The sequence below is a fragment of the Botryllus schlosseri genome, chromosome 5, assembly GCF_051294905.1.
Source record: "Botryllus schlosseri isolate E-star chromosome 5, Bs_hap1, whole genome shotgun sequence".
In the NCBI taxonomy this organism is placed as follows: domain Eukaryota; kingdom Metazoa; phylum Chordata; class Ascidiacea; order Stolidobranchia; family Styelidae; genus Botryllus; species Botryllus schlosseri.
In genome coordinates, this window is record NC_137240.1 from 20,870,029 (window position 1) to 20,878,544 (window position 8,516).

Consider the following 8,516-nt stretch of genomic DNA (forward strand, 5'->3'; position numbering starts at 1 on the left):
CCACTTTTCAGTTGATTTACTAGTTATAGAAAGTAGGGCTGTGGAGTTGATAAATTTGACTACCGACTCCAACTCCGACTCCAACTCCACACATTTTCAATGCACCGGCTCCGACTCCATCTCCTGAGTCTTTAAACCTACCGACTCCGACTCCAAACCCGAATCAAACAGTATTACCAATTTACTTCGAAAATTAGATGTCGCAGTGACGATTCAATGACTATATCATATAAACATTGAACATATGCAAACATATGATTACCGGTGGCATGCAAAATTGTTTCATTGTAGCTCGGCTCGAATTATTCACTATATGCATGAACGATTGCCTTTCTAAATATCCTTTCCTTTCTCATATTTATTCAGTTTTTATAACATGGACTCTCTAATACCCTAATATGTATGAATAATTCGACATATATCCCATCCTGTATAATTAAAATTTAGATGAAACAATGGAAGTGTTGCTCACATGTATGTGTCAGCAACAAATAGTAATACAGAGATGCATCTTACTAATTTTCTCATTACACACTGTACTGGAAGCACAAGCGCACACATTCTCACACTACTGATAGCCATTGGTCATAAACGAAATTACGGAAGTAGTGAAATAGCATATGTCTAGTGTACATGCACCTAGTCAAGTAATCAAGGACTAGGACTTGCTGTCTTTCTTAATCATTTGTTCGAACCAAGCAGCAACGCTACACTCAATATATTTTTAATTTTGTCAAGTGAGAAGGAGCGTTTGGTTATACTTACATCAATTTTACAACCAGAGGATATATTTGCTCTGTCACAATATTATGGTATAATTCCAAAAGATGCATCAATTTGTGACTGCATCGCTAAGAGGCATATTGCTTCTTTGTTCCTCTATGGAACTGAATTGTAATTTGCAAATAATGTCCAATTCGATCTATATGTCAGGGGTGGCCGACCTTTTCCGCCAAAATGCCACATGACTGACATGAGATTTACGAATCATTGCTCAAGGAATTTGAATGTTGATAACCTTTTTTCTAGTCGTCCGATAGGAACGAACCGAATTAGGTAACATTGAAAACGAGACTTATATGATATGAATAAGCTTCAAAATTGATAACAATTATGTCATGAAAACTCCGTGTGAAACTGTACAGTGTGCAGTCATGCCATGGTTTCTCGATGCACGAACTTTTTTCAAAGGTAAAGAATGAATTCGATCGATAAATATCTTAATTGCATATATTGGGAATCGACTATGAATAGCAATGGGCTCATTTGGCAAGGGCAGGATGATTTGGCGTTTTAGACATAGCAATATCGACGGTTTCGGTGAGCATGCCTCAGTCATTTTGTGCAAATGTCTCATCGCCGACGATCTGGCTTCGAGGGCACAAGCGAAGTCGCATATTGAACGACACGTTATCTCCTAATTGCGAGTATAGTTGGATTCAATTCTGTAAATTACGCGTATATATAATTTTCAGGAGGGGTCTCAATACTAAATGCAAGGAATGTGACACTAAATCATGCGAAGTGCTAAGAAAAATTTCAGTCAAATAAATCTGCTACGAAATATTCTACTTTATGGTCATATACGAAGATCTGCGATGAATGTGGCTGGCTCTGGATACGCCAATGCGTCGAAAATGATGTTTTATTAAGCATCGAATTTCGCGATCACGGTTCAGGCTAATCAAACTTTGGTTGGCCTGCAATTTTACCTGCTGTTATAGCTAATTTCGAGAACTACCCCGCAGGCCATACAAAGCCTTCTCAGCCTGCGGATCACGGTTTTGCCGTCCTGATCTGTATCGTAACAGTGATTGATGGTACATAAAAATCCATTCATAGTTAATATTAGTAATGGAAAGATATATGCCTACCTTTGAAAGCAATTGTTTTCGTGATAAAGAAGTTGGAGTCGGAGTCGAAGTGATGGTCATTTTCAAAAACCCCGACTCCGACTCCAGTCATTTTTTTCCACGACTTCGACTCCGACTCCAGCAACTATAGTTTTCACGACTCCGACTCGGAAAAGGAAGAGAATGTTGGAAAGGCTGCAATAACCTACCCTAATCATTAGACATCTTGTGAAACCTATCAGCAACTGCTGAAAGTGTGCGATCTCATCACCAACAGAAACCTGTATCAATCATGAAAGTGCCCAGTGTGATTAATGGTGCTATCCGCTGGGATTGCAAGTTTTCTGGTTGCATTTTTTGATATGACGAAAAGGGGGGCGCGACATTTTTCACTATGATAAAGGTGGGCGTGTCTAAAAAAAGTTTTGAGATCCCCTGCACTACATGGTGAGTGCTGACATTCAAAGAAGGTTTGGAGCAATAAATATTTGTTTACTGAAGTCAAGGTTGAACCGGTCTTTCTAGTAATTCGTGCCAATCAGGTTACAGTTTTTAAGGAAGATAATTTGAGTCGGTCTTATGACAAAAACACGAACACATACATTCGGTCAAGGGAGAATTTCAGAAGAACTGCCACCCTCGATCCACAACAGCACAGTGCTTGGAAGGCAGCGACCAACTCGAAAAGCTGTGTAATATCCCAATATCATAATATTGTCTTGATAGAAAAACGCGGATAGGGGCGCATAGAGATTTGAAGAGAGTTTAGGAGGTATCATGTTTAAAATTGTTTCGAAATATGACGAAAAATTAATCCTATTTTTGGTGATTAACTCTCATTTTCTCATTTCATAATATCAACACATCCACTGAGCAGCATATATTGACAGTGTAAATCAGAGGTGGTCAGTAACGAAGTACATCTACTTTTTCGAAGTACTCAAGTAGTTTTCCTCTACTTCTGGTACTTACTCAAGTAGAACTGAATTCCACTTCTTCTACTTCTACTTCATAATATTTTGTGATCTACTTACTTACTTTTCGCTATTTTCATTTTGTCAAGTAGAAGTAGTTTAATCCTCCAATCAGGAAGATAGCCTGAGAAATTCGGGCTGTTTTCACGGAGTATCGACATTTAACATTCATAAAAGTTGAGTTGAGCCCAGAATTTTCGTCGCGCTTCGCGCGCAGTGAAGTGGGAGTAGCTAGTATGATTTTACCAAAGAATCGGTGAACATAATTTAGGTACCGGATTGGCGTTTACGCTCGCGTTTACATTGAACTTTTCAAAATAATTCGCGTGTACACGAACTGAACTTTTTAAGGGTTCGCACCATCCCTAGTATGCAACATAATCATCACAACGTATTAAGTAGTATTTCCTTGACATGAAGTCAGATTTTCATATCCTAAGTTTCTAATTGACTCCCACACGACTACTATGAATACACTCTAAATTCCAAGCGTTACATTAAAACACAATATGACTTTTTTCCATCTCTCGAGATGCGTGAGTGTGAAGTAAACACCGGCATAGCGAGAGAGCGACGTCTGTTTTCGCATGAGTGACATAAAGGTGAGATAAATCGAGCTCATTCCTCAATTTCCTCTTCTCGTAATATTACGTCACAAACGATGTGGTATCGCACGCTCGATGGTGTGACAATTGCGGGAAGAGTGAGAATGTTCACAAAATTTTCCGTTGAGTGAAGTTGGCTGCATGAGTTATTCGTAGTTGGACGCCATGGATTTAAAATTGGCCGATTTTCTGCTAGGACACGGTATAGAGCTGAGACACGTGGACTTATTGAACGGTAAGTGTTAAGTATATCGATCACGCAAATCATAGAAAGCTATTAAGGTAGGTTCTCTTTGACAAGGTTATGACAAATAGCGCTGTTTTACATGTATACAGCTCGACTAATATTTGGTAACGTGCAGCAATGTTTCTTGGTGGATTGTACGCTTTAGATACAGATGGCACAGCCTACAGCTGTTCTTGAATTTTGTGTTGTACCGGTCACGTTGCATCATATGATACTTGCACCAACGTGCATACTTATTTATACATTTTACGAGCAGTGTAACGATAATGCCGAAAATATTTGTGTTATTTCTTGTTCTACATCCAAGTATATATCTATCAAGAATTCTCAGCCTGTGATTCAAGGTTCCCACCACCATGTAAATCTTTATATTTGTACTTATTTTGTTTTAACATAAAAATGAAGTCATGTGCTGCTGTAAAGACTGGTGTAGGTTCTTGTCAAAATATCTACCCTGAATTCAATTGCGTGAAACGTTTGTACAAGCATCGGTCTTTGTAAAGAATTTTGACAAATTTTGACCTAACGCTACAATTTTGACCTAATTTTGACTTTTTTTGTCATGTCAAAAAAAAATTGCCCTAATTATTAGCAACAATAGTGATCAGGTGTGGTGCTTTTGAAGGTTGTCCTGCTAAAGCTATTGATGAGATTATCATTTCATACGTTTGGGACTAAACAGTATGTCATTTCTTTCAGAAAATGAAGTATGTAGCTCGGCTTTTGGATTACTGGTGGATGATGATTTTATTAAAATGAATTTCAAAGTGGGTATCATGCGTCGTTTGATGAGCCTGAGAGATGTGAGTATATTGTTTCCATATTCGTAGCTACGACTTTTCCACTGTAGAAAGGGAGTGATATTTATCATCTAATCTTGTCTTGCAGAAGTGGTTGACGTCTATCGAACACAGCTAGATCAATGTAGTATCCCATGTTTATGCTCCAAATAGTGATTTTGAACATACAATGACTTCTCGATCACAAGCTCTTGATATGTGTGGAACTTATTAAAGTAATTATTGCATTCACCTTTACATGGAAGTATATTTTACAGAAAAGTGAACTCACTCAGATGGAAAGAGAAGTTAGTACTTGCCTGTCTTGCCTACATCGAGTACTTGCGTTTCGGTGTGAACATTTGCAGAACTATATTCCATCGAATGCTCGCATAAATTGAGTACTATCACATTTTAGGCGGAAGAAGTTCAAACAAATCCAGAAGTCGTGAATCCGGAATCGCAACTACCACCAAGAAAATGACATTACCCAAATTCAGTGCCCATGTTGCATCCGCATTGCAACATGGAAGAGTTGCCCATTGTATAAATGCGGTTGTGGAGCAGTGCATACCATGTCTTATCACAAGGTGATATGACATCCAAAGGAGAATATTCGAATTCTCGAGACTGCTTTGTCAAATGTATACATGCCTGGAATTTATTGGGCGTAATCACTGGGTAAGTGTATATTACAAGTTTTTCGACCTATAGTCATTTAACGAGTTTCTCAATTACAGACACATTTCTCGAAAAAACTCTCACAAAAGATACGAAACATTCGTCACTGGAAAAAGAGAACGATCAAGATATCATTATATACAATCGAAGGTAGGATCTATCATAGTCTCAATCAGTTCCCTGTTTTCGTAACCCTTGGGCAATATTTCCTCAAGGCGTTGACCAAACAGAGTTAGGGAACGAAGCATGTCTGATGAAAAAGTATACAAAACATTCTCCGGACTGGGCAAAGATCAGCGTTCTGCTTCGAAAATTGCATCGCTCGCGTCGCAATGTATTGGCAGAAATGACAACACAAAGTGCGCGAGAAATACTAAGGAAATTTACATATCTTTTCAATGTGAAACTAGTGAGTATGTTAACTCCTGGAAAGAATGTGCTCAAGTTTCTCTCATTTTCAGTGATTACGTGATAACTAGGGCAAGTTTTTGTTGCACTAAAATCCAGAGAAAGTTGCATTTAATTTTGACAAAGTTGCAGTAAAATGAGTTGCATTTAAAATTTTTGTTGAATTACTAAGGTACGAGATACTCAAAAGGCTCAGTTGTATAACCTAGTTCCTGCACAGCTGTCAAACTTGTTATTTCGCTATTTGGCGGTCTGACGAAACCGCTCAAAATTACATTTTATCCCGGCACACAGCAAGAAAATTATGCAATGCGGGAATACCAGAAGAAGTGGACCCAGTGGAAATGTAATTTTCAGCGGTCTCGCCTGGGCGTTCGTGAAGTGGGAAAACTATTTCAAATTTAAACGACGGAATAAATAAAGCGATCTATTTACATATTATTCGGGCAACGTTGTACTTGGCAGGGGGGGTTGAACTTATCTCCGTTGTGTCATAGATAACACTGAGATGCAGCTAACCTATCATATGGCTCTTCGGTATGCAAACTGAAGGGAGTAGAACAATACTAAAAATAGTTTATGGCATGGTTACTAAATCACTCCTTTACATTTTTACGCCATATTTGATAAAAGTTGCAGTAAAAATTGGCTATAAAAATAGAGAAAAGTTGCACTAGAAAATCTCTCCAAACAGCTTAAAACACCATGGTACGTAGATCATGAGTATCTGCGTATCTGTCGGAAGCTGTAAAAAAAGTTGCAAAAGCTGTAAAAACTTGCCCGAGTGATAACTGATGATAACATAGTAATGCGCTTTTTCTATGTTCAGATCCGAGAAGAATTCGAGGTTTTGACATCGTGTTCGGCAGCAGAAATCATACAGCGCCACCGCACTATGCTTTCCATCGTGGATACAATGATCGGTGCAATGTCTGGAGAAACGGTCAGTACCGTATACTAGATCATTTATCATTCACCTACCTACTGACTCTAGTCTGAGTCCAAGTCATTGTTTTGACTGCTGAGTTTCCAGTTGAGGTCTTGTTAAACCCAATTTTTATACCTGTTTGTTGATATCGAATGGTTCGCATTTATAATATACTAATTTTCCCCACTTTTAGCACTCTCTAGTCACATTTTCGAGTACCAATACCAATAGACAAAACCCGCATAGTGTAATTACTTTACTATTCTTCAAAATTACAATGAAGTCTTGGCCGGTTAAGTCTCGAGTCATGTGACCTGGTTCGAGTCCAAGTCGAGTCAATACACAGATTGACTCAAGTCATCAGAAAATTGTAACTCGAATCGGACTTGAGTCATTACAACCCTGTATCAAACTAACCTGATTTAAACCCAGCGATGTGGATGAAATCGGTATAATTTGCCTATTTTCCACATATGGAATTACATTGTAGCTCTCCATAATTACACATGAAAAAGTTTGCCAGGTAATATACGCGGAGTAGTATAAAACTTACTGCTATTTACGCTTCGCCATTAGCCGTTATCTAGACGCTACTTATATGTGCAAGAGCACGTCGCCGACAAATATCTGTAGAAGTCTATCAGCAGTAGAAGTAAAGTTAATGTAAGACGCATGCGGCTCTGAGAGTCAGACTCGCAGCTGGGAATCGCTGGTCTAAAAAGTTTGTGATCCTCTGATTTATTTAGATCAAGTCAAGAAAACCGTAGCTAATATTTCCACTTATTACAATTGTATTTACCAAGTAATCCATTGAGATACATGGAGATATGCACGTGACCTAATCATAACATTATCAAAATGATATTTTCCAGGAAGAAGATGAAAGTAAGGAGGTGAAAGGTCTCCTATTCCTCCAAAAAGAAATGACGGATAAGCGCTTAAAATCAACATCAAAGTTGCTCGCTATTGCCGTCCAGCAGGTAATTATAGGTTGAAAATTTTGGGCCATGATATCTTGCTGAGTATTGTGGGTGAGAGGGCTGTCCAGCCAGAGGTGGTCCAAGTAGTCAGCCATGCTACAACAGTAGAGTGGAGGAAATGCCGTAAATTTCACAAACCTTTTTAATTGCAAGGTGCATCTTTGTGACTAATGCCCAAGGCAGAACCTTCTTGAGTATACGGAAAAAGTAAAAGTATTCCATCACTGATGTTACTCTTAGCGTGCGATCAATTAGTGTTAACTGTGTGTAATAAGTCAGATCTCCAAGTTCTATTCTTGCTAGCCAGTCCATCAGCAATCTAGTGTGGTAATGGTGGTCATGATTTGATATTTTGACAACAGATAATAATAACCGCGTTATTGAATGACTTATACCTTATTGTTTCAGGCACATGATGTTAAAGTTGAATGCCTAAAACTGGACCCACTGCACCTACTTATCGTCATCCATGAGTCGGGAGTTCATCAGGGGTAGGTGTTGGCGGATGAAATCACTATACCCTGCACAAAAGATCAAGGAATCCCAGACATGGTCATTGACCTGATGTCTTGTTACTATGCCTGGGACCTTAAGTATCCAAAATCATTTATGATCGTCGGATTTATTCAAAAGACACTTATCGGGGACGAATAAAACTACTTTTTCAAATCGGCAAAATACGCTGAATTTGAAAAAAAATACCGTGAGGCCTGTTTGTGAGAATTCAGAATATCCAATGGTATAGACCAGGGGTTCTCAGCCCTTTCTTGGCCGTGGCCCATTTTCCGGTTTATAAATGTGCTGTGGCCCACCTGATATCTTACGGTCATAATCCTGTTTAACGCGTGGTCATGGACAGCGCCGATATGCCTATTTCTCTAAAATATGCGCATTTTTCGAAAACTAATGATATTTAAATCTCGATCTCCCGGGAGATGCAATCGCGCGAAGCGCGCAAAAAAAATCTAGTTGAATAAATATCCTCCAATAAACGACCAACGAAATAATCTTGAACCCCTTCGAGCTCCCCCAATTGGGGGTGTGGGTGCGGCAGTTACGGC

General features: G+C 38.9%; 2 long non-coding RNA genes across 2 annotated transcripts; both read left to right on the plus strand.

Annotated features, from left to right (window-relative positions):
* Positions 1-4,755: 4,755 nt before the first annotated feature.
* Positions 4,756-5,542, plus strand: LOC145439408 (uncharacterized). Its single transcript, XR_013915195.1, has 3 exons — positions 4,756-5,139; positions 5,199-5,289; positions 5,355-5,542. It is a non-coding gene; the product is annotated as an uncharacterized LOC145439408 (long non-coding RNA).
* Positions 5,543-5,767: 225 nt separating this feature from the next.
* On the plus strand, positions 5,768-8,166 carry LOC145438773 (uncharacterized). The gene is made up of 3 exons (XR_013915023.1): positions 5,768-6,499; positions 7,369-7,455; positions 7,864-8,166. It is a non-coding gene; the product is annotated as an uncharacterized LOC145438773 (long non-coding RNA).
* The last annotated feature ends 350 nt before the right edge of the window (positions 8,167-8,516 follow it).